Source organism: Hemitrygon akajei, chromosome 27 (genome assembly GCF_048418815.1).
Source record: "Hemitrygon akajei chromosome 27, sHemAka1.3, whole genome shotgun sequence".
Classification (NCBI taxonomy): Eukaryota; Metazoa; Chordata; class Chondrichthyes; order Myliobatiformes; family Dasyatidae; genus Hemitrygon; species Hemitrygon akajei.
The window spans coordinates 26527144-26549050 of record NC_133150.1 but is presented as its reverse complement, the minus strand read 5'-3'; the positions used below and the strand labels follow the sequence as shown (position 1 = coordinate 26549050).

The window sequence follows — 21907 nt, the reverse complement described above, 5'->3', positions numbered from 1 at the left end:
GTAAGGTGACTCGGAGTTTATCTTTGTTAAACTTGGGTTAGAATCACAGCAAGTGTTTGCAAAATCCTATTGTAAATGTTGAGTGAAAAAGAGAATGTAGAAAAAAACGCTTTTGTACCCTGAGTTTGTTACATTCTTGCATTCCTATTGCTCTGGATAAAATTATGAACCAGTATAACCTTCAGCCCATCAATTCACATTGTGGAGAACGTCCTGCAAGTTTCATTGCATTACCAAGTATTGTATGCTTCCAAAACTACAAAACAATATTATTTTTAATGCTACTCTTTTTTTTGTTAAGGCACACAGAATCCAACAGCATTGACATTTATATAGTATCTTCATTATAAAGTAATACCTCAAAGTAATTCACAGTTGCACAATTAAAAATAAATTAATGCCTTAAACACAGTGTTTAATACTAGACGGCAGGCATTTAAAGTGAAAAAGGAAAAATTCAAAGGAGAGGTGTGGGCAAGTGGTGGCTGTCTGGAATGCGCTGTCAGGAGTGGTGGCGGTTGGGGATATGTAGAGGCTCTTAGTAACCACATGAATAGCAGAGAATGGAGGGATATGGGCAACGTGCATGCAAAATGGATTAGGGGTCATTAGTGCAATATTAGGAGATGAAGGATATGTTCCTGTACAGTATTGCTCTATGTTCTATTGCAGCAGACTGTTTAAATAGAAATCAACTTGTCAATAACTTATTATTTTTTTGGTATAAATAGCTTTGCTTAAATTTTATATTCTGCCTCACTGGATGGCTTTCAGTGGTGTGGTTGGTTTGTGTTGTTACCATTTATTAAATTGGTGGAATATATAGCCATTCAAGTCCAAGTGTAGTTTACCCTTGACTTTGAATAGACTTTTGACTGTAGTTGTACATTGTTTATTCCATACTGTGCAGCACTCCTTGAATTGAGACAAATGATTTAGCAGTTAGTTTGCTCTTTTTCATTCAAGTATCACTTGTGTGCAGGGGACACTCCTGAGTGTCTCTGCTGTTGAAATAAGTTGGTGAAATCTGGTACGTTACAGTCCTATCTAACAAAACAAAAACACTTCTGGACAATACCCCAGAGAGAGTATTAGAAATATATTTTGTCTGTTACATTTTACAAACCAGGTTAAGAATAATTGTTTTTAAATACAGGTCTTACATTTTTGAACAGTTAAATATTAAAATAATATATTTTAGATTATGTATAAATGCAAAACCTTTAATATCTACAAATCAGTTTCTTGTATTTGCATTTTATACGATATATGAATTCCAATTATTGCAATTTTTATTACAAAATTTATCAGAGTTTTATCCTGAATACTGTAATGATCTCATTACTTTTTGCTAGCACTTGCCTTCCCAGTTCTTTCCTACTGGCATCTCAAAAAAGTTGCAACAATACGTGAACTTCGCCTATTATGACCACCATGAGTTTTTCTTCTTGACAATTTAAGCAAGTGTATGCTTTGTCCTCCCAGACATGGGTTGATAAGAAGATAATATTTTCAAGTTTGTAGTGTCAGGGTGAATTATTCTGTCAAAAATCAATCACAGATATTAATAGTGGAGCTGAGGAACTTATCATGTGGGAGGACTGGAGAAACTTCAATGTCCAGCAAGGGTCAACTTTATTTGCCATAAACATTAACATGGATTAGGAATTTGCTGTGGCCTGTTGGACAAGGCATGACATACAACAAATAAACAACAACATTCAACAAAATAATTATAATATATAATTATAAAGAATGATATAAAAATAAAGTTAGAGGTTAAAGGGTGGCTATGGAATAAAATGTGCATAAATACACAATACTAACATGTATTTACTATGTAACCAACATTATTAAGAAGGGGTTTAAAATGTCTATGATGCAGTACTGCGATGGGCTAACTGGAATGGTTGATCAGATTAACTAATTAGTATTCATAAGTGACCATAGATAGGAAGGTTTCATTTAAATTGAAAAATACCATCAATGAGTATACTTTAAATGAGTAATTAGTAACCTTGGTAAACTTACATTAAAAATAAATTAGAACCTTGAAACAATTGTTATTCCAAATTTATTTTTGTTTGCCCTTTTTTAGGAGAAGATCACTTCTAAGTAAAACTGTCCCTGGTGCCACCCCCTTTATGGCAAAGAAATATTTACAAATGTCATTTTCAATAAACTTACATATTGTAATGTATTATCATTATTACATGCTTACAAATATGATTTGGAAATCCATTGTTTTCTGCTGGCACAGATGAGTTTTTACCTGCACCAAGGAAGGCTATTATGTCTTAGTGAAGCAGTGGTAACTGTATGTATACCAAATATATATGAGAAAGGATTGTGCTGCATTTCCCCTCATTAAAAGAACTAGTTATGATACAATCATCTGATGCAAATACTTGAGTATAATTGTGGCAACTGTGGATGGAATTTGTAAGCCCATTTTATTGCAAGGAATGAAAAAGTTTATATCTTAATGGGTGATTGTTCATTTGATATTATATTTCAATGAGTTTACTACTTAAGATAGTAAAGACACCCGTCCTTGAACATGTATAATTCAAGATTACTGTGTTGGGAAGGGATTTAAGTTTATCTTTGTAAATATTTGGATATTTTCTAAAATTGTACATTCATATTTTGGCTACAGGTCTTGATGAATATGTCATATAAATTATATGCCGTGACTTAATTCTGGTGCTATATCCGTAATGACTGACAGTCACCATTTATGTAATTAAACAGATGCTGAGCATCCATTTAAAATTGCATTTGTTACAATTAATTCAAGTCATTTAAAAGCTATAATTAATTTTATTTTCCCCTCGCAGTGAAATTTGGACAGGTACAGTAGCATGGTGAGGCAAATGTTCCATGGTATTACAGGAAGGATACTCACTTGGGTAGAAGATTGGCTGACTGCCAGGAGGCACAGAGCGGGAATAAAAGGGGGGCTTTTCAGGTTGGCCGCTGGTGACTAACCGTGTTCTGCAGCAGTCGATATTGGGACCGCTTCTTTTCTTGATACATGTCAATAATTTGGGTAATGGAATTGATGGCTTTGTAGCCAAGTTTGCAACTGATACAGAGGTAACTGGAGGGTCAGGTAGTGTTGCAGAAGCGGAGAGGCTGCAAAAGGACTTAGATGTTGGGAGAATGGGCAAAGGAGTGGCAGATGGAAAATAGTGTAGGGAAGTGTATGGTCATGTACTTTGGTAGATGGAATAAAAGTACAGGCTATTTTCTAAATGAAGATAAAATTCCAAAATCAGAAGTGCAAAGGGACTTGGGAGTCCTTGTGCAGGATTCCTTAAAGGTTAACTTGCAGCATGAATTAATGGTAAGGAAGGCAAATGCAATGTTAGCATTCATTTCAAGAGGACTAGAATATAAAAGCAAGGATGTGATGCTGAGGCTTTATAAGGTGTTGGTGGGACAGCATTTGGAGAATTGTGAGCAGTTTTAGACCCATTATCTAAGAAAAGGCCAGCTGGTGGCAAAGTGACATCAGCGCCGGACTCCGGAGCGAAGGTTCCCGAGTTCGAATCCAGTCAGGCTGCTCCTGGACATGCTTTCCATCCATGCTGGGTTGAGTGTCGAGCTCGCAAGTCGGCCTCATTAAAAAAAACACTGCGCTTTGAGAAGGACGTGAGGGGCCACTCACAAGTCTTTCCTCCAAGACAACCACTTTGGGGGGAAAAAAGTGGTCACCGAGGCTCTGGCAGAGTATGGCACACAAAAAAAATCTAAGAAGAGGGTCTAGAGGAAGTTTGCGAGAATGGTTCTGGGAATGAAAGGGTTAACGTACGAAGAGTGTTTGATGACTCTGGGCCTGTACTCACTGCAGTTTAGTAGAATGAGGGGGGATCTCATTGAAACCTATTGATATTGAAAGACCTAGGTAGAGTGGATATGAAGAGGATTTTCCTACGGTGGGGGAGTCTAGGACCAGAAGTCACTGCCTCAGAATAGAGGAATGTCCATTTAGAACAGAGATGAGGAATTTCCTTAGCCAGAGGGCAGTGAATCTCTGGAATTCATTGCCAAGGATGGCTGTGGAGGCCAAATCATTGAGTATATGTAAAGGCAGAGGTTGATAGGTTCTTGATTATTGAGGGCATCAATGGTTATAGGAAGAAGGCAGGGGAGTGGTGTTAGAGGGATAATAGATCAGCCATTATGGAATGGTGGAGCAGTCTCAATGGCAGGGTAGCATAATTCAGTTCATGTGTCTTATGGTCTTCAATATTGCTGAGTATCGCCATTAAAGTTATGAAAGAACGTATCCTCAGAGTGATATCCAAGGTCTAACAGCTTTGTAGTTGCACCAATATGGAACTCCTTTCGGTGGAAGGTGACAATATGTATCCATAGAATACTCTGTAAGATGGTGGATAATGTCAACAATGACTGGCGCTCTCTGTGGTCAGTCAATGATTTTAATAAGTTGACTTTAATAAGAAACATGACCAAACAATGTACAGTAGATTTTAAAAAGGGTTTCATTGCTCTGGAGGGTTGCAGTTGCTGAGTTTATTCAAAGCTGTTGATCAATTTTTATGAATCTCAAAATTGGGAAATATGGGGACTAGGCAAGAAGGTAGGTTTGAGCTACTTGATCTCTACTTCCATTGAAAGGTTGAGCTGGAGGACATATTACCACTCCCTCTGAATTAATATTCTATGAATCATACAACCAAGGAGTACTGACTGCGTACGTCACTGATTTCTGTCCAATGTTTCCAAGTATGTATTCATTTAAGGACTTTGGAAAGAAAATGTTGAGGTGAAGAATTTGATATATTTCAGATGTTAAGAATGGATCCTATAATAGGTGTGGTATCATGCATTGTAATTCGTTCAGCCCAGCCGATGTAATGTCATAAAATTCATTTGCTATTCAATCATATTATCATTAGGATATTTCTCTATACATTAAAGTGATGACTGCACACATCTTGGTTAATATATAAGGGATGGTGGAAATTTAGTCTTGTTATTTTAAAATCAGGATTCTCTTGTCTGTGGTTTGATTAATCCCAGATATCTCTAACCTCACTAGTACTTTGTCGTACTTTCTTTTGCAACAATGCTTATTCTGTCTGTAAATTTGTCTCATAGAGTTTGAGAATACCAAGGGGGAAAATATATTTATTTAGTACTTTACAGGCTGGTAACACCACTACCAAATAAAGGAGCCAGTATCAAGAAGCATATCACAGTCTTGTATTGCAATTGAATATTTCGGTGGATTTTTCAAAATTAGGACAAGTTATGTATCCAAACAATTTCTGGAAAATTATAGTGCAAGTTAATGAAACAATTTTAATGTTTTTTCTTAAATTTAACTGCAAAACTGCCTAATATCACAACCTGATTTATAGAAAAGATGAACAAGGATGAGAAAGGATGTCTGTAATTGATTTAATTTCCTATTATCTATTTTCTGCATGTGACAAAGAAAACTGCTGAAGATTAATTGGGAACAAGTTCCGTATTAACGTTTTAACTGAATTTGAACTGTAATTTTATTAAATATGACAATATCCATTATAATCTTTTGTAAACAACGTTTCCTTTAATTTTATTACATTTGCGTAGACCAACCATTGATCTGAGCGTGAAATTTTTACGTGGCCTGAAAACTGCATGGCACTTTAACACAACATTATATTTTTAAAAAATTCCAGCTGCACAGCATCAAAGGCTAAGTGCACGGGAGCATTTTTAGTTACTGCGCAGCTTAATGGGAAAAGTGTTTGTGGAATAAAGAAAAAAATCCTTGGAAGGGGATGGTTTAAAAAGTAAGGATATCATTTATATTTTAACTTCATTCACAAGGCATATCCCAGTTAGTCCTGTTTCGACCAATTAGGAATGTAAAGAATTAGACTGGCATTTTTCAAAATTTCCGAAGAGTCATCTTAAATGTGGGAGCACGGTACTGTTGTTATTATCCCATTTTTAAATTGATAAAGGACCAGAAAACTCTACAAAGAGCATAAAGTCTTTCTTGCTCCAATTTGACTTGCTTCAAAATACTCTTTGCTTTCAGTCTTATTGTTGGATGGGTCACTTGTGTTGTTGGAGCAAACTTATTCTAGGGGAAAACCTGTGACTGCTTGTGTTCTTGGCGTCTGTCCAGAAGCTAACAATAGTGGCATTGACGAAAGTATTGGATGAATCTGTGAAGCAACTTAAGTGCAACATGTTCAATAATCATTAGTTCCATAATACATTATAGTTATGTTTTTACGGTTTACACTTCCTGCTTCATAAATTGGAAAAAAGTGACTGGTTTAATCTTAAATGCATCGTAGTCTCTTTTTCTTTTTACTAATCGTTTTGTAATTATGTATTTATTATCCACTTTTCTTTCTTCTGATAATTTTGATCTAAGAGTTATAGTTTCCGTTTGTTTACACGTGCCGTTGTATATTGCCACGTAATGAGGGAGGTGAAAGCTCAAGATGGACTCATTTTTCTTTCCTTCTGCTAATAATTCATTGCGTTTTAAATGTGTCTAAAATAATCTTAGATTAGAATACATGATTTTTCCATCATAATCTAATAGTCTTGATTTACTGATACAAATGTTGTTAAGAAATGGTCCCACAGTTACCAAGATACTTGGACAATAACCAAGGAGTTGTGCCCAAGCTGTGTCTGGTTTTAGCAGCAGCTGTGTATGGATCCTCTCGATTGAAAAACGGTTTGCCTCTTACCTCAAGCACCTGCTGGGCATATCGCTGGCACAAAGGGACACTTGTCTGCTGTTCACTGTTGTTTTGTAGGGAAGGCATGCTGATTATTGAATTGACAGATAAATCACTGTGGACAGATCAATGATGCTTCATTGCAGAGTGATTGGCAGTAATTGTCTCTCTTCCCTTTTGTATCAGAGCATGAATGCCATTTTGTAGCCCTCTATTCTGCTGATTATAGCTTACAAGATGAACTCATTTTATCAAGTTGATGGTTAAGGTTTCTGGGACAAGGTTGTAATGAGTAATCATTGGATTGCATTCATGTATAGAGTCATTTGGAGAATAGACTTCACAACTTGTCAAACTGAATTTTTGTATTTAAGTTAATGAAATATCACTCACTTTTCAGCCAGTTAACTTTTATTTTCAATGATTTATATTTTTCACATTTATTTTGGTTTGTGGAATTGAATTGAACAATGGGAAAGTGTTCATACTGATGACAGTCACAAGAAAATCTGCAGATGCTGGAAATCCAAGCGAATCACACACACAATGTTGGAGGAACTCTGCAGGCCAGGCAACATCTGTGGAAAAGTGTAAACAGTCGACATTTCAGTCTCAACCCAATATGTCAACTGTTTACTCTATTCCATAGATGCTGCCTGACCTGCTGATTTCCTCCAGCATTTTGTGCATACTGATGACACTAGACTTTTTTTGTATCATTCCCGTAAAGTTCAGAATATCAATATGACTCTTCTGAGTTGTGCACAGGCAAGAAAAAGAGGGAGAATGACTAAACCTTTTGCAGATAATTTGGTTACAGCATATGCAAATCAGAAAATCTGTCAAAGCTAGAAATCTGGAAATTCTTGGGGCAGCATGTGTGAGAGCAGAGAAAAAGGTCGAAGACTCTTTATCACTGTTCCACTAGATAGTTTGCTTAATAATTGTATCTTTTGGAGAATAGAGCTAAACTGGTTTCTAAATAAAAGACCATAAGACATAGGAGCAGAATTAGGCTATTCAGCCCATTGATTCTGTTCCGCCATTCCATTATGGCTGATTTATTGTCCATTTCCTGCCTTCTCCCCATAGCCTTTGAAATCCTTACTAATCAGGAATCTATCAGACACTGCTTTAAATGACTTTGCATTACTTTAACATTGCTAAAAACAAATGCAATTTCAACAGTTTAGGCGCATAGAAGATGGTGTTTCAGAGGGAAAGTTGGACCTTTCCTTCTATAAGCTCCAGCAATGTTGAAAGGTTTGCTGTTTTTGAATTTTTTTTTGTATGACTGAGAAGTGCCTTCAGAGGGAGTTTTAATTGAAGCCCAGTTTATGAAAGTTAATGTGTATTGTTTTAGGAGTATTTTGAATTCTTCATCAGAGAAAGGGGGATAATATAGGCACTGGCAGTGTGGAGGAATGTGGAGTGTTCTGTGATAAACATTTAGAGAGAGGAAATATCAAAGAGTTCTGCATTTTCAAAAGTTGATAAATAACCAGACTTGGATAATATATAAAAGACTCATAAAAGAAGGGCAGGAGGAACCATACTCTGAGTATCATTTTTGAAGCAGCTTTGTCCCCAAGCCCTTTCAGCAGGTGTGGGTGTGACTGAGCCATCTCCTCTTGTGCTCTATATTTCTGTGATTTTTAAGAAAAGAGCTGATAACTCAAATTGTGACAAATGTCAGGATAACAATTAAACTTTGAAATAAGTACAGAAACTGCTGGAAGCACAAGATCAGCAATGTTGTTCGTGGGTTTTCAACCTGAGTAGTTAACTGTGTTTGCATTTCACTAATTCTGCCTAGAAGCTGAGTGTTTCTTGTACTTTTTTGCTTTAATTTCAGATTTCTAACATTTATTTTCAGTTGCATTTAGAACATCGAACATAGAAAATATACAGCCCATTACAGACCCTTCAGCCCACAATGTTGTGCCAACATGCCAACCATGTAATCTACTCTAGAAGCTGCCTAGTATTTCCCTACTACATAGCCCTCTATTTTTCTAAGCCCTGTGTACCTATTTAAGAGACTTTCAAAACACCCTCTAGCAGCTCCACTGGCAGTGCATTCCACGCACCCACCACTCTGTGTGGAAAAACTTACCTCTGATATCCCCTTTGTACGTACTTCCAAGCACCTTAAAACTATGCCTCCTTGTGTTAACCATTTCAGCCCTGGGGATAAAGCTTCTGGCCAACCACGCGATCAATGCCTCTCATCATCTTGTACACTGATGGTCTTGGTTTGCTTGATCCAAGCTGAGGTCTGTAGTAAAATCTGCAAAAGTGCTTCCCAGGAATCATCAAATGTACTTAACATTCTGGAGGTGATATTAGAAAGGTATATTTTATTGATCACTTTAAAAGAGATAAGATGTGGTACGTGTTCAGGAAGGGGATAGTATCGGAAGATGCCATTATCAGTTTTGGAGCAAAGAGTTGTGTGAGATGCCAGAATTGTCTCCTATCCGCCTCACTGCAGTTTCCGTACAACACAGCGATGCAGCATGTGAGGAACGGGGTTGAAAGGGAAAATAGATCAGTCACGATCAAATGGCAGAGAAGACTCCATAGCCTGTATGGCCAAATTCCGTTCTATGTGGTGTTATGGAGGAGGTTCAGGAGACTGGGAAAGATGAGGACAAACAGACGTTCAAAGGCAGTGATCAGAACATAGAGCAATGCTCTATCTGGTGTCAGCGCGGGGCAGCAAGCACAGGGTTCACGAACAATCATCGTACAGCATTGAGTATGGAAATGGAAAGAACAAGTTCTGAATGGAGGAGCATAGATTTAGATTAAGAGCAAAGTAGAAGGGTAGCCAGGTGACTATCAGAACAGTTGCTTCTCCAGGTTACGTTCATTGCTATCTATCCTTATAAAGACAACTTAAGTTCCTTAAAGGACACCTAGGATGCCATAAAACTCATGACCCCAATGATTTCTCTCTGGTTATGCTTGTACATGGCATTGCCAGGATAGAGAGGCTGGTGATCTAAGGATTTAGAGAGGCATTGGCCTCAAAATGTTTTAAGGACATGGTTGAATCATCCATACTGTATTACTCAAACAACATTAATCTTTAATATATTATGATTGCTGCATTAGTTTTGTAGTGTGGAGTGTCAGAGCAAAGTTCACAATTCAAGCCCATCTGGAATAAAACTAAGTGCTGAATTTATTGGATTGGAAGGAAATCAATCAGCTATTGAGAACGATGGTATTTTAAAAAAAGATCAATGATGAGTTATTAAGAAAATCTAAGAAAATGTATCCCATATTCTTTATCCTTGAGTCTACCCTATACAAATCACTGCTGTGAAAATTAGGTTGAGTGGAAGTGAGGCTTGCTGGGTTATGTAGAATTCTGCCACCTGAAAAACTTTCCACTTAAATAGTGAGGAGAGGAGCTTCTGAATCGCGTGCATTTAGAAATGAGCTGCAGCACAATTGACACGTTGAATTTTCTGGCAAAATTGTCATTCTCATTGTTTCACCGTTAAACTGACAATAAGATGATATTCTATATTAAACTCGGCACGCATGGAGATCCCAGTTGTTATCAGAGGTTCAGCTCAGCCATCGGTTAATCGGGACGGGCGCTTATTTGGGACTACCCTTAAAGAACAAAATCAAAGTGAGAAAATAACAGGGATTCCTTTCATTTATTTGGGACACTTTGCTGCTTAGTCTGGACAGCAGATGGTCAGTCACATGCACTAGTGTGGCCATTGGATACTGCACCATGCTTAGAGTGATAAGTTCCGTGTGCTTCTGTTATGTTATCCATTTGGGCTGATGGATACTGATTCAAAAAGCAGTTTTTAAATTTTTTTTTTACTTTGACTTCAATTATTTTTAAGACCCTTGCCACCAAAAGATTTGACGCTGAATAGAAAAAAACTACCCTATTGGACCAAATTAAAAACCATCTGCCTTGCACCACTCATCATCAGCTGGTGTAGATAACTGGAATGCCAGAATCTACCAATGCACATTTGATACGTCAGCAAGTTAACCTACAGGAAGAATGGGCATTACACGTGAGACATAAGGGAACATCTCAAAAACAGCAGTGTGAAGCTAGAGATCCAGATGTTGAAGAAGACCTCAACCAACGGTTTTTCCGTTGTAACTGGCCAAGGTGGTGGGGTTGTGTGCGTGTGTCAGTCAATCAGTGGACACATTTTTTTTAAGTCAGAGGAGCTAGCTAAGAATCTTGGTCACAAAGATTTTAAACAGATTGGTTGTCTCGATAGAAATGTATGCACCACATTAAATTCAAGAAAGGACACGCTGAGAAAGTGAAATGGCGATCAGCTGCCCTTTTTTTAAAACCATGCCACGCTGGATGGTTCCCTTAGCTGCAAACACACCACCCTTTCAGGTTTGAAGAAAGCAATGCATCACATAACTGTGTTGTGTTGTTCAAATATATCAGGATCTGATAAAAAAAGAAATTGTTATTGGGTGAAGGGGGTTAAACCTCAGTGCTTTAAGGGACTAATAATGGATAGTTTACCAATCAGGTACTGTGCCAGCACAGAATCTGTGGATATCTCTGTTGGTAACCGTTATGAACTAATACAATTTTATATTCCTGTAGTAATATTGATAGTGTTCTAATTTGTTCTGTATTTTATTTAAATATATAATGTATGACTCAGTTAAACAATAGTCTATTTTTGTTATATATTTTTAACTATTTCCATGAAATTTCAGATAATTGGGACAGCCACTGAATTGGGTCAAAATGAACTGGTCCTGATGTGTCCCAAATAACTGGAATCCACTGTATTATGAACTGTGTGTGTGTGTGTGTGTGTGTGTGTGTGTGTGTGTGTGTGTGTGTGTGTGTGTGTGTGTGTGTGTGTGTGTGTGTGTGTGTGTGTGTGTGTGTGTGTGTGTGTGTGTGTGTGTGTGTGTGTGTGTGTGTGTGTGTGTGTGTGTGTGTGTGTGTGTGTGTGTAATATAATATATATATTTTGGGAGAGATTTGCAATTCAACTTCCTGTCGTGTAATCAAAAGGAAATCAGTAAATTCACTGAGATTTCAGGTATCTAAGTCAATTCACAATACTGGAAATTTTTTAATGCGGCTTAATAAAAATATTTTGTATGGAATTTTCTGCTGATTTTGAAATATCTGGTTCTAAAATAAAGTTAAGCATGAGGGTTTTAATTCTAATTTTTTTAAAAAAGAAAACACTTAGAGTAATGGAAAAAAAATTAAAAGGCTTATTATATTTGGTTTCTAGTACAAACGTTTGTGTATTCCATTCTTATGTTATGAAGGGTAACACATTTAAAAATATGATTTTAGCTCCTGACTGCTGAGAAATCTCCATTTTGGCTGCTGCTTATTGCTGGGTGCAGAAATTGCACAGCTATGCAGCAGCTAGTGCAGCTGACTCGCAGCTGCAGCAACGGCAGCCCCTGCTTTGATCCTCACATCTGATGCTGAGTATGTGGAGTTTGCATGTTCTCTCTGTGAATGCATGGCTTTCTCCTTGGGTGTCCCAGTTTCCTCCACATTCCAAAGTTGTGCTGATTGATGGGTTAATCGGTTGCTGTAGACTATCCCCTGCATAGTAGATGGTAGGAGAATCAGGATAGACTTTATAAGAATGGGAGAGAGATTGGCTTTCAGGGAAATAAGTGAGGGAATGAGATTACTCAAAGAGCTGGCACAGATCCGATGGGCTGAATGGCACCGATGTTATAAGAAAACTTGAATAAGGAATGTGACAAAAGCCATTGTTATAATAGAGTCCAGTTCCTGATGGATAGATGCAAGCATCATTGTTATTCCACAAGCCACAAAATCCAGGCCAACATGTCAACACTGAATTGTGTGATCAGATCTGTTAACTCTGACAGAAGGCCAGAAGTATTTTTGGAACTTGTGTGTAAACACTTAATAGAAAGTGAAGTACAAAATACCCAGAAGTGATATCTTAAAGCAATATGACTTTAGCATCCTATTGAATATAATACAGAACAAAAATACTTTATTGATATTTATGCTTAATTCTTTTCCTCTCATTGATTTTTTTCAACTATAGTAATGTGATTTTAAAATCTTAAGTGACTGAAAGCATTTATGTAACTCTTTATATACTTAGATTTCTTAAATTGCAGTCACTTGTATTGTGGAGACATTTGTGAGTTGAGTGAAGTGTGAGTGTGAAGTGAGTTTTCCATGATACCATGGAAAATTTAAATGTATTTAATTTGGTGTCTAAGCAGACAGTATTCTGTATGCAGGTAGAAATTTGAACATGGGCCATGACAGCACCATACAGGCTCTATGACCCATGATCTTTGAACCTTCTCCAAGATCAATCAAACCCTTTCCTCCCACATGGCCCTCCATTTCTCTATCATCCATGTGCCTATCAGAGATTGTTATTAAATACTCCAAATGTATCTGCCACCTATCACCACTCCTGGAAGGGCCATAAAATGCACCCATCTCTCTCTTTGTGGGGGGGGGGGACATTCGCTCTTGTTTAGATGTGTAAAACTTGGAAGATAGTTGGAAATGTATATTGTAATGTTTTCCTAATATTAGGTTCCACTAATATGTGAAAACAGGTTTCAGAAGTAAAAAGTAAAAGTTTTTAAAAAGTAAAAGTAAAAAGTTTCACAGTAAAAAGCACACACTGTTGCCTTGTATTTAGCAGTTTAATCAGCAGTGAGTCTCTAACACAGTTCTCAATTTTACATTAAAATGTATTTCAGCCATAACTATCAGAGCAAGCGGGTAAAATACTTGCCTCATTTTAAAATAAAATTATGTTTGGGTTGTGTTAACAACAAAAAGACCTTATGATAACTACACAGTGGGACGTCAACTGCTCTATGCTAATGATGTCTTGCTCTGGCGACAGGCTGGTGCGAAATGTGCGGCTTTATCAGACAAGTTTTGCCATAGGCCTGGAGCAGTGTTGGAGTTTGCAAAAGGACTCCCGACAATGCCTTGTGTACCAGCTGTGCTTAGCGTGATAAGATAAATATGTTCTATCGATTGGGTCTGGTAGCATCATAAATAACGACCCTGGTAACTTTAAAATATCACCATGGGACTAATTAGTGCTATATTTTTTTTTACAATTTTAATATCATAAATAAAATGTGTATCTTAGTTTTCCAGGAAGATCCTTATTAATTTGATTGTTAATTAACAGTTTAAATATTGCTGTTATGCCTGACTTGGGTGCTGTTTAGCAGATGATTTGGCTGTCCCATTTCTGAATATTTTCCAGTAGTGTGTGATATACTAATGTTGGGTGAGAATCTGACCATCATCTCTTCTACAGTGGCATTACTTGCTAGCAGGTTCACAGAGAGGAACTCAGCAGATCAGGCAGCATCAGTGGAGAGGAGCAAACTCTCAACATTTCGGAGTGAGGCCCTTCATCAAGACCCTGCCTGAAATAGCAACCATTTGCTCCTCTCCCTAGATGCTACCTGACCTGTTGAGTTTCTCCAGCATTTTGAGTGTGTTGCTCTGAGTTTACAGCATTTACAGAGTCTCTTTTGTTTGTATTTTATACAGAAAGGGGCAGGGTGAGATCTAACCTTTCCTTACCACTTCACTGGCAGTAATTGCGTGTTCCTAGAAGCTTACAGCACAGAACAAGGCCATTCATGCTACCATGTTCTAGATGGTTAGCTATGACACCTTAGACCCTTTACAATGAAAGATTTTCCCTTGACTACGTTCTAATTCTCTTTTAGTGCTCTCTGACCAGGGAAATTGGTCTCTATTGCTCATAATCTGTTGTCCTCCCTTCATAAAAATTTGATCACATCTTCTGTCAGTCTCCCAAATTCTAAAGAGTATAACACCAGCCTAGCTAATCCTTCCATACAACTTATCTTCCCTAGATTTGGAAAAACTTCTCTAAATCTTCTCTGATCCCTCTCAAGTCCTATCACATCTGTTTGGGATGTAAAAATGTGAGAAGAAAGAAGTGTGTGGGAAACAGATGGAGAAGTGGGAAGGAAACAATGAAACATCGACTGTTCGTTCATGTACGTGGATGCTGCTTGACCTGCCGAGTTCCTTCAGTAGTTTGAGTGTGTTGCTTATGTGTGGTCAACACCATTAAACCTTTGTTAAAGGATTGGAGTGTGAAAGGATCTGGAGGTGTAATTCCTGAACTTGGATTGCCTGTCCTTGAACCAGGAAAAAAATGGATACCATTGTAGTAACTGACACCAGCAGTTACTGTTGTACTTGCTATAGTTCAGAAGGACGAGAGGAGATCTCATAGAAGTATATAAAATTATGAAAGGGATAGATAAGATAGAGGCAGGAAAGTTCTGGTAGGTGAGACTAGAACTAGGGGACATAGCCACAAGGGAGAGTAAATTTAGGATGGAGATAAGGAGGAACTGCCTTTCCCAGAGAGTGGTGAATCTGTGGAATTCTCTGCCCAATGAAGCAGTGGAGGCTACCTCAGTAAATATATTTAAGACAAGGTTAGATAGATTTTTTGCATAGTAGGGGATTAAGGGTAATGGGGAAATGACAGTTTAGTGGAGATGAGTCCATGGTCAGATCAGCCATGAACTTACTGAATGGCGGAGCAGGCTCGACGGGTCAGATGGCCGACTCCTGCTCCTATTTCTTATGTTCTTACGTAACATCTGGATTCTTCCTGATGTGTGTGCGTGTGCTGAGGAGTACCTATCTTACAAAGATGTAGGGTTAAGGTTCAGTAAAGGACCAAAGAATAATAACGGACACTTAAAGTATGTTCTTTGCTGGACAAGACCTCTTAAGTAACTGAATAAACAAAACGTATAGTAGAATTGGGAATGGGGCTTCAGGGTCACCTTTGGACATGGGGAAAGTGCCCGAGCTATAGCATGCGCTATATACGCACACGTCACATTGTGAAAAGCTGACCTCTTGCTCCCACTTGAGATTTGGGTGGGAAAATAAGAGAGGACGCTGTTTAATATGATACTCTTATCACTATTAGGATCATGACGAGCAGTTGTGGGGGGGGGGCTGCACTGTTTCTCGAGATGCAGCAAATACATAGGTAATATACTCAGTAGCCGCTTTATTACGTTTCTCCTGTACCCAATAAAGTGGCCGCTGAGTGTATGTTCATGCCTATCCACTTTGAGGTTTGACATGTTGTGCGTTCAGAGATCTCCTTGTATCTGAGTTACTGTCACCTTCCTGTCAGCTTCTGGCCATTCGCCTCCAACCTCTCTCATTAACAAAGCATTTTCACCCATCCTTTGTAAACTTCACAGACCGTTGTGCATGAAAATCCCAGCAGTTTCTGAGCTAGTCAAACCACCCCATCTGGCGCCCAACAATTATTCCAACATTATAGTCACTTAGTTCACATTTTTCCCCATTCTGATGATAGGTGTGAACAACAAATGAATCTCTTGACCAAGACTGCATGCTTTTATGCTTTGAGTTGCTGCCACATTATGGGGTGATTAGATAGTTGCATTAATATGTAGGTATACAGGTGTACCTGATAAAGTGGCCACTGTGTGTATATGTGCTAGCTTAATATTTGTTTTCAGAATGGCTCTTTCACCTTTCAAGAACACCATAAGCCTCAACATAATCCATGGATCGTGTTGGTCGTTGATGCAAAATCACATATTTACTGTCTGTTTTGATGTACGTGTGACAGAAATCTAAACTAATCTAATCTGAAGCAAGAAATACTTAGTTGTTTATGGCATATAATTTGCTATCTTTTCTTTCCTTAATCTCCCAATACAAAGTACTGCAGATATCATGCTATAAACATAAAGCAGCTTTAAAGCGTCAAATCCCATACTTGGTTCATATTAGCTGGATCTTAACATTTGGAGGGGATTAGTTCCAGCTGCTGAAATACAGAGTCAAGTGTCTGTTGGAATTAGTCATCCCAGTGAAGTCCCTTGGTGGATACCTGTCACATGATTTGGTGTTGATTTGGATTAGCTGTCATTAAAAATAATAGTGATGTCACTCATTTTCTTTCATGCCCTGCCTTTGCCCTGTCACAGGTATTTCCATTGTATTTTAACGGCTTAAAGAGGAAATATCCTCCTCCTCCTTTCAAGAACGTGCTGGTTGATGTTAATTTTTCGTGGACATTTCCTATCTTCTAACATCATAGCCACAGGGGGAATTTCCTGATGGCAATATTAGCTCGGTCGCTTACACATATTTCACCAGGAGCTGCTTCGGACTCAAATCCATTTTTAATCACATGCAGTGAAATGCATCGTTTGCATTAACAACCAACGTAGCCTGAGGATGTGCTGGGGCAGCCTGTAAGTGTCACCACATATTGTGGTGAAACAGAACAACAGCAAAGCAAGCCCCTTTACTTACTTACGCACAGGCACACACCTTTAAGATAAAGCTGTTTTCTTAGTTTCCCCAAAGGGAGTAAAGGGAGTTGCAGTCCTGTTTGAAGCACATTACCTCAGCATAGTTTGGGGAGCCTCTCCCAGAGTTGTTTTTCTTGTAGTTCAGAACAGATCTAGTAGCTCAAAACTAGATGTCCGTGAAGAATCACGGATCCTTCGGCAGTAGTAGAGTTGTATTCCACCATGTCTGTACCCTCATTGCTGTCCAAGCTGACCAACCCTGTAGAACACTATGCCAGATGCCCACCTTCACAGAAACCAGTTTGAGCCAGCTTGCATCTCCATCTGATACCAGAGAAGCACCTACTAGAGCAGCAGTTACTGCACCAGGCAACATCTCAACTTTGTAATGATATTCCAGAACTATCTGATCTCAAACCGAACTATTCTTTTGTTGGTCATTGTCAATGATATCAACCCAGCAGTGTGTAAGTTGTACAAGATCATCCTGCACACAAAAAGCAGAACAAGTCCAGTGCAGCTAATTGCGAATGATTTATTTGCTCTCTTCAGCAATCTGAAGGAACATGTCATTGACGGTGAAAATGAGGGGTCGTACTCTTCCATAGCTACTCATGAATGCACAGTTAGACAGTACCACTGGGCTTCAGGCCTGTTGCATCCTTGATCTAAGCATATACCAATAAATAATCCAAGCAGATTGTTTACCATTTCTCTTCAGGAAACTGGCTGAGGAAAACTCTTCTCCGGCTGGTTTTGTACAAAGAAAGTTGTTGTGATTGTTGGAAGTCAATCATCTCAGCTTTTGGAGCATCACTGCAGGAAATCCTTGGGTCAACATCATCAGCTGAAATAATTTTTAACAATGAACTTCCTTCCAGCATGAAGTCAGAGTTTCAAATGTTCATTGGCTGCATAATTTTCAATTTCATTTGCCGCTCCTCTGAAAATAAAGTGGTCGCTGCCGACTTGTTGCAGGACTGACGTATTATGAATTTAGGCTTGTAGCATGGATCTCAGTCTCAGGTTACAGGGCAAGAGATGTAGGTCTAAGACGAGGAGGAATTTCTTCATTCAGAGGGTGGGGAACTTATAAGTTTACCTCCCTTTGAATGAAGAAATTATTCTACCCAGATGGAATGTGTGGCCTCCTGTATATCAGTGAGTCCTGACGTACATTGGAAGATCGCTTCTCCAAGCTCTATCTGCCAGAAAAAGCGGGATCTCCCAGAGGACACCCATTTTAATTCCATTTGTGTACCCATGGCCTCCTGTTCTGTCGTGATGAAGCCACACTCGGGTTGGAGGAACAACACCGTGTATTCTGTCTGGGTAGCCTTCAACCTGATGACGTGAGCATCAATTTCGCAAACTTCCAGTAATGGCACCTGCCCCCCTTCATCATTCCCCATCCACTTCCCCCCCCCCACTCACCTTGCCTGCCCATCTCTGGTGCTCCCTCCCTCTATTCTTTCTTCCATGGCCTTCTGTCCTTTCCTATTAGATTCCCCTCTTCTCCAGCCCTGTATCTCTTTCATCAATCAACTTTCCAGCTCTTTACTTCAGCCCCTCCTCCTCCCAGTTTCACCTATCACCTTGTGTTTCTCCCTCCCCTCCACCTCCTTTTAACTCTACTTTTTTTCTCCTGTCCTGCTGAAGGGTGTCAGTGCAAAACATCAGCTGTACTCATTTCCTAGATGCTGCCTGGCCTGCTGAGTTCCCCCAGCATTGTGTGTGTGTCACTTTCTCCTTATAGCCTGTTATTCCCTTTGCTGAGCCTGCCCCTCCCCACCACTCCCATTGTCAACATTCTGGGCGGGGGTCACCATTGACTGAAACTGATGTAGACTCGGGACTCGTTCTCCCCCTGACTCCACAAAATCTACAAGGCACAGAGTGTGAGTGTGAAGGTTTGCTCTCCGTAGACATGGACAACTGCTGCTCCAACAGCAGTCCATCATTCAGTTTGAAGAGCACCAAATCCACCATCCTGACCAATCATTCCCTCCAGCAGTGGTGCTATTTAGTTGTAGTATGTAACATCTGAGGGATTTGATTTCCTGACATCATCCCCAACGAAACAAAATATATTGTCTGTGCCAAAAAGAACAGTTGGTGTATAAGATTTTCTCAAATACCATCAGTTTTTTTCAATTCCTGTTTTATCCTCATTTCAGAGTATTTAGTTGTTCTGAACTGTCCATGAACACTACCTCAATATCCCTCTTCTGCACTTTCTGTTGTAACTTGTAGTAACTTTTGTATCTTACACTCTACTGCTGCCACAAAATGACAATTTTCACAATGTGTATTAGTGATAAGAAACTCGATTTCTGATTTTTCATCACCATAGCTAGGTCTGAATTATCGAGCTTCCCTCTTAACAGCTCTCTGGATGTACATTAGCCAGAATAACTGCAGTGGTCCAAGGTGTCTCACCATATTTTCCCAAGGGTAATTAAAAATGGATAATAAATGTTGCTGCTGCTAGCGATGTTGAAATCCCATTAATATGTATAATAAGAAATGGAGGATTTTCTTTTATCTCAAGTTAATCTAATTTGTTTCAAGCTTATTTATTCCTTCAGACATGTACCTTGCATATAATATCTTCCAGAATTTACATTACTTGCTAGGCACACTTTCAGAAATTGACTCAACTGTCACTGTAGTAATCTAGTTAATAGCACACCAATCCAACTGTGTATTGAAAATCACAGGTTGGATGCTCAGAGTTTAAAAAAACCCATTGTTATTCGGGAGAGCATTGGAAAAAGCCTTTTTTACACGGGCAGCTTTGCAAATGATAAAATAAACTTGTTAGCACCTTCTCCCTTCATCTGTAAAGGAAATCTGGCTGTTATGGGAGTATGAAAGGCATTTGGTTCATTCTGCGTGGTATTGTCTTTGTGTAGAATTAATTTGAAATCTCTTGTAGCCTTAAGCCACTGACCACATTCACAGAAATATCGATCTGTGCTTTTTACTGATGAATTTATTGATTTTTTTTGTTTTGTTATTTTACCACTCATGTTTATTAATGAGGTACCAAAGACAAAAATAGATGAATATTGTTAAATTTTCTAATAATATCTCTTATTGATTTAAAAACTACAGTTATTTTTCTTATTGCTTTTTTTTTCTTGTAAGCATGTTGGTGCTTTTATAAACTAGAAAATAATCTGGGAATTACTTTTGTTTCATCCCTTTCGTGTTTCTTTTATTAACTTTGAGTGATGTTTTCTGTGGATTAACAGAAATATCCTGATGCATGATTCTAGAGCCATAGAGAAAGCAAAGTGGAAACAGGCTCTTTAGTCTAGAAAACCACTCCAACTATCAGACATGTATTTGCACTAATCCTGCTTGAATCCCATGTTTCTTTATTGTCGAGCAATGCATAAGTGAACTGAATGAACTCAGTGAGCCAGGCAGAATTTATGGAAGGAAATGGACAGTCAAAGTGTTAAGTGGATTGTAAATAAGCATTTTTTAAAATTCTCCCCAAATTTAACCCCCACATAGATTCTGCAGCTCACCCACTTGGGAAAATTCTCAGTGGCCAGTGAACATATTAATCTGCAAGTCCATGGGATGTGGGAAGACACCAAAGCACCATAAAGTCACAGGGAGAATGTGTAAATTTCATGCAGACATCACCTGAGGACAGGATTGAATCTAGGTCTCAGGCGATGGGAGACAGTGGCTCCACCAGCAGTGCATGATGAACTATTCATTTAATGGGGCAGCAAAAGTTTAAAGCCGTGGCTTGGCATTATATTCCTCCCAACCTTGCTCAATGGTATTGGTCCATGGCATAAAAAGGATTGGGAACCCCTGCTTTAGAATCTTGGCACTAACCAAAAAGTGCTATTTATTGTATATATTTCCAAAATTAGCAAATTTGAGTCAAGATAGTGATAACACAATTGCGGTTAATTTTAGTGCCCCTGGAGATAATGGCAACTGTACATAACTGCTCTCTATTCATAAACACAAGAGATTCTGCAGATGCTGGGAATCTTGAGCAACACGCACTAATTGCTGGAGGAACTCAGCTAGTCCGGCAGCAAGTCAGTCATGGCTAAGTTCCGTCAACAGTCCTGATGAAGGGTCTCGGCCCGAAATGTCGACTGTTTACTCCCTTCCGTTGGTGCTGCCTGACTTGCTGAGTTCCTCCATCATTCTGTGTGAATTGTGGTGGGTGTTTAGTGGTTTGGTGAGAGAGCAGGTGTCTTCTGGAAAGCTAGTGGATTTGATTGAAGTTGGGCATTGCTTCGGTTTGTCTTCATTAAGGGCACAGAACACATGAGCAACATTACAGCCCGCAGTGGAAAACAACTCGCATTGGTAGTGGTTTCTCATCCTTGGTGTGATGTGTGCATTTCCAACTCCTGTGTAAAAGTAAACAGGGTGGGAAGTTGGACTGAGTATTCCATGTAGACATTGGGATGATGGGTTTGGTTAGATGGTGGGGGATGATTTTGAGGGTGTAAATCAGCGGTATCCAATCTTCTTTATGCCAGGGAGCTCTACCATTAACTGAGGGGTCTATAGACCCCCAAGTTGGGAACCCCCGGTGTAAAAGGAAGTACCGCTTAGAACTGTGTTCCTGATCACTGTCAAATAAATCCATATGGATGTGGCCAGCAGTGTTAAGGAATGGTGAAAATTGCTTTGACACATACTACTGTGTTTAGTCTGACGAGGTACTGAATATCAGGCAATGGGTGTGGAATCACACGAGTTTCAGGTTATGTCTGACAGAGTCTGGGATGGTTTATGTCCTCATTGGGGTGGGG

The 21907-nt window shown here is 38.9% G+C and overlaps 1 protein-coding gene across 5 annotated transcripts in view; it reads left to right on the top strand.

Annotated features, from left to right (window-relative positions):
• celsr2 (cadherin, EGF LAG seven-pass G-type receptor 2) overlaps positions 1–21907 on the top strand; it is a 314788-nt gene that overhangs the window by 4002 nt on the left and 288879 nt on the right. The gene's annotated exons all lie outside the window — the stretch shown is intronic.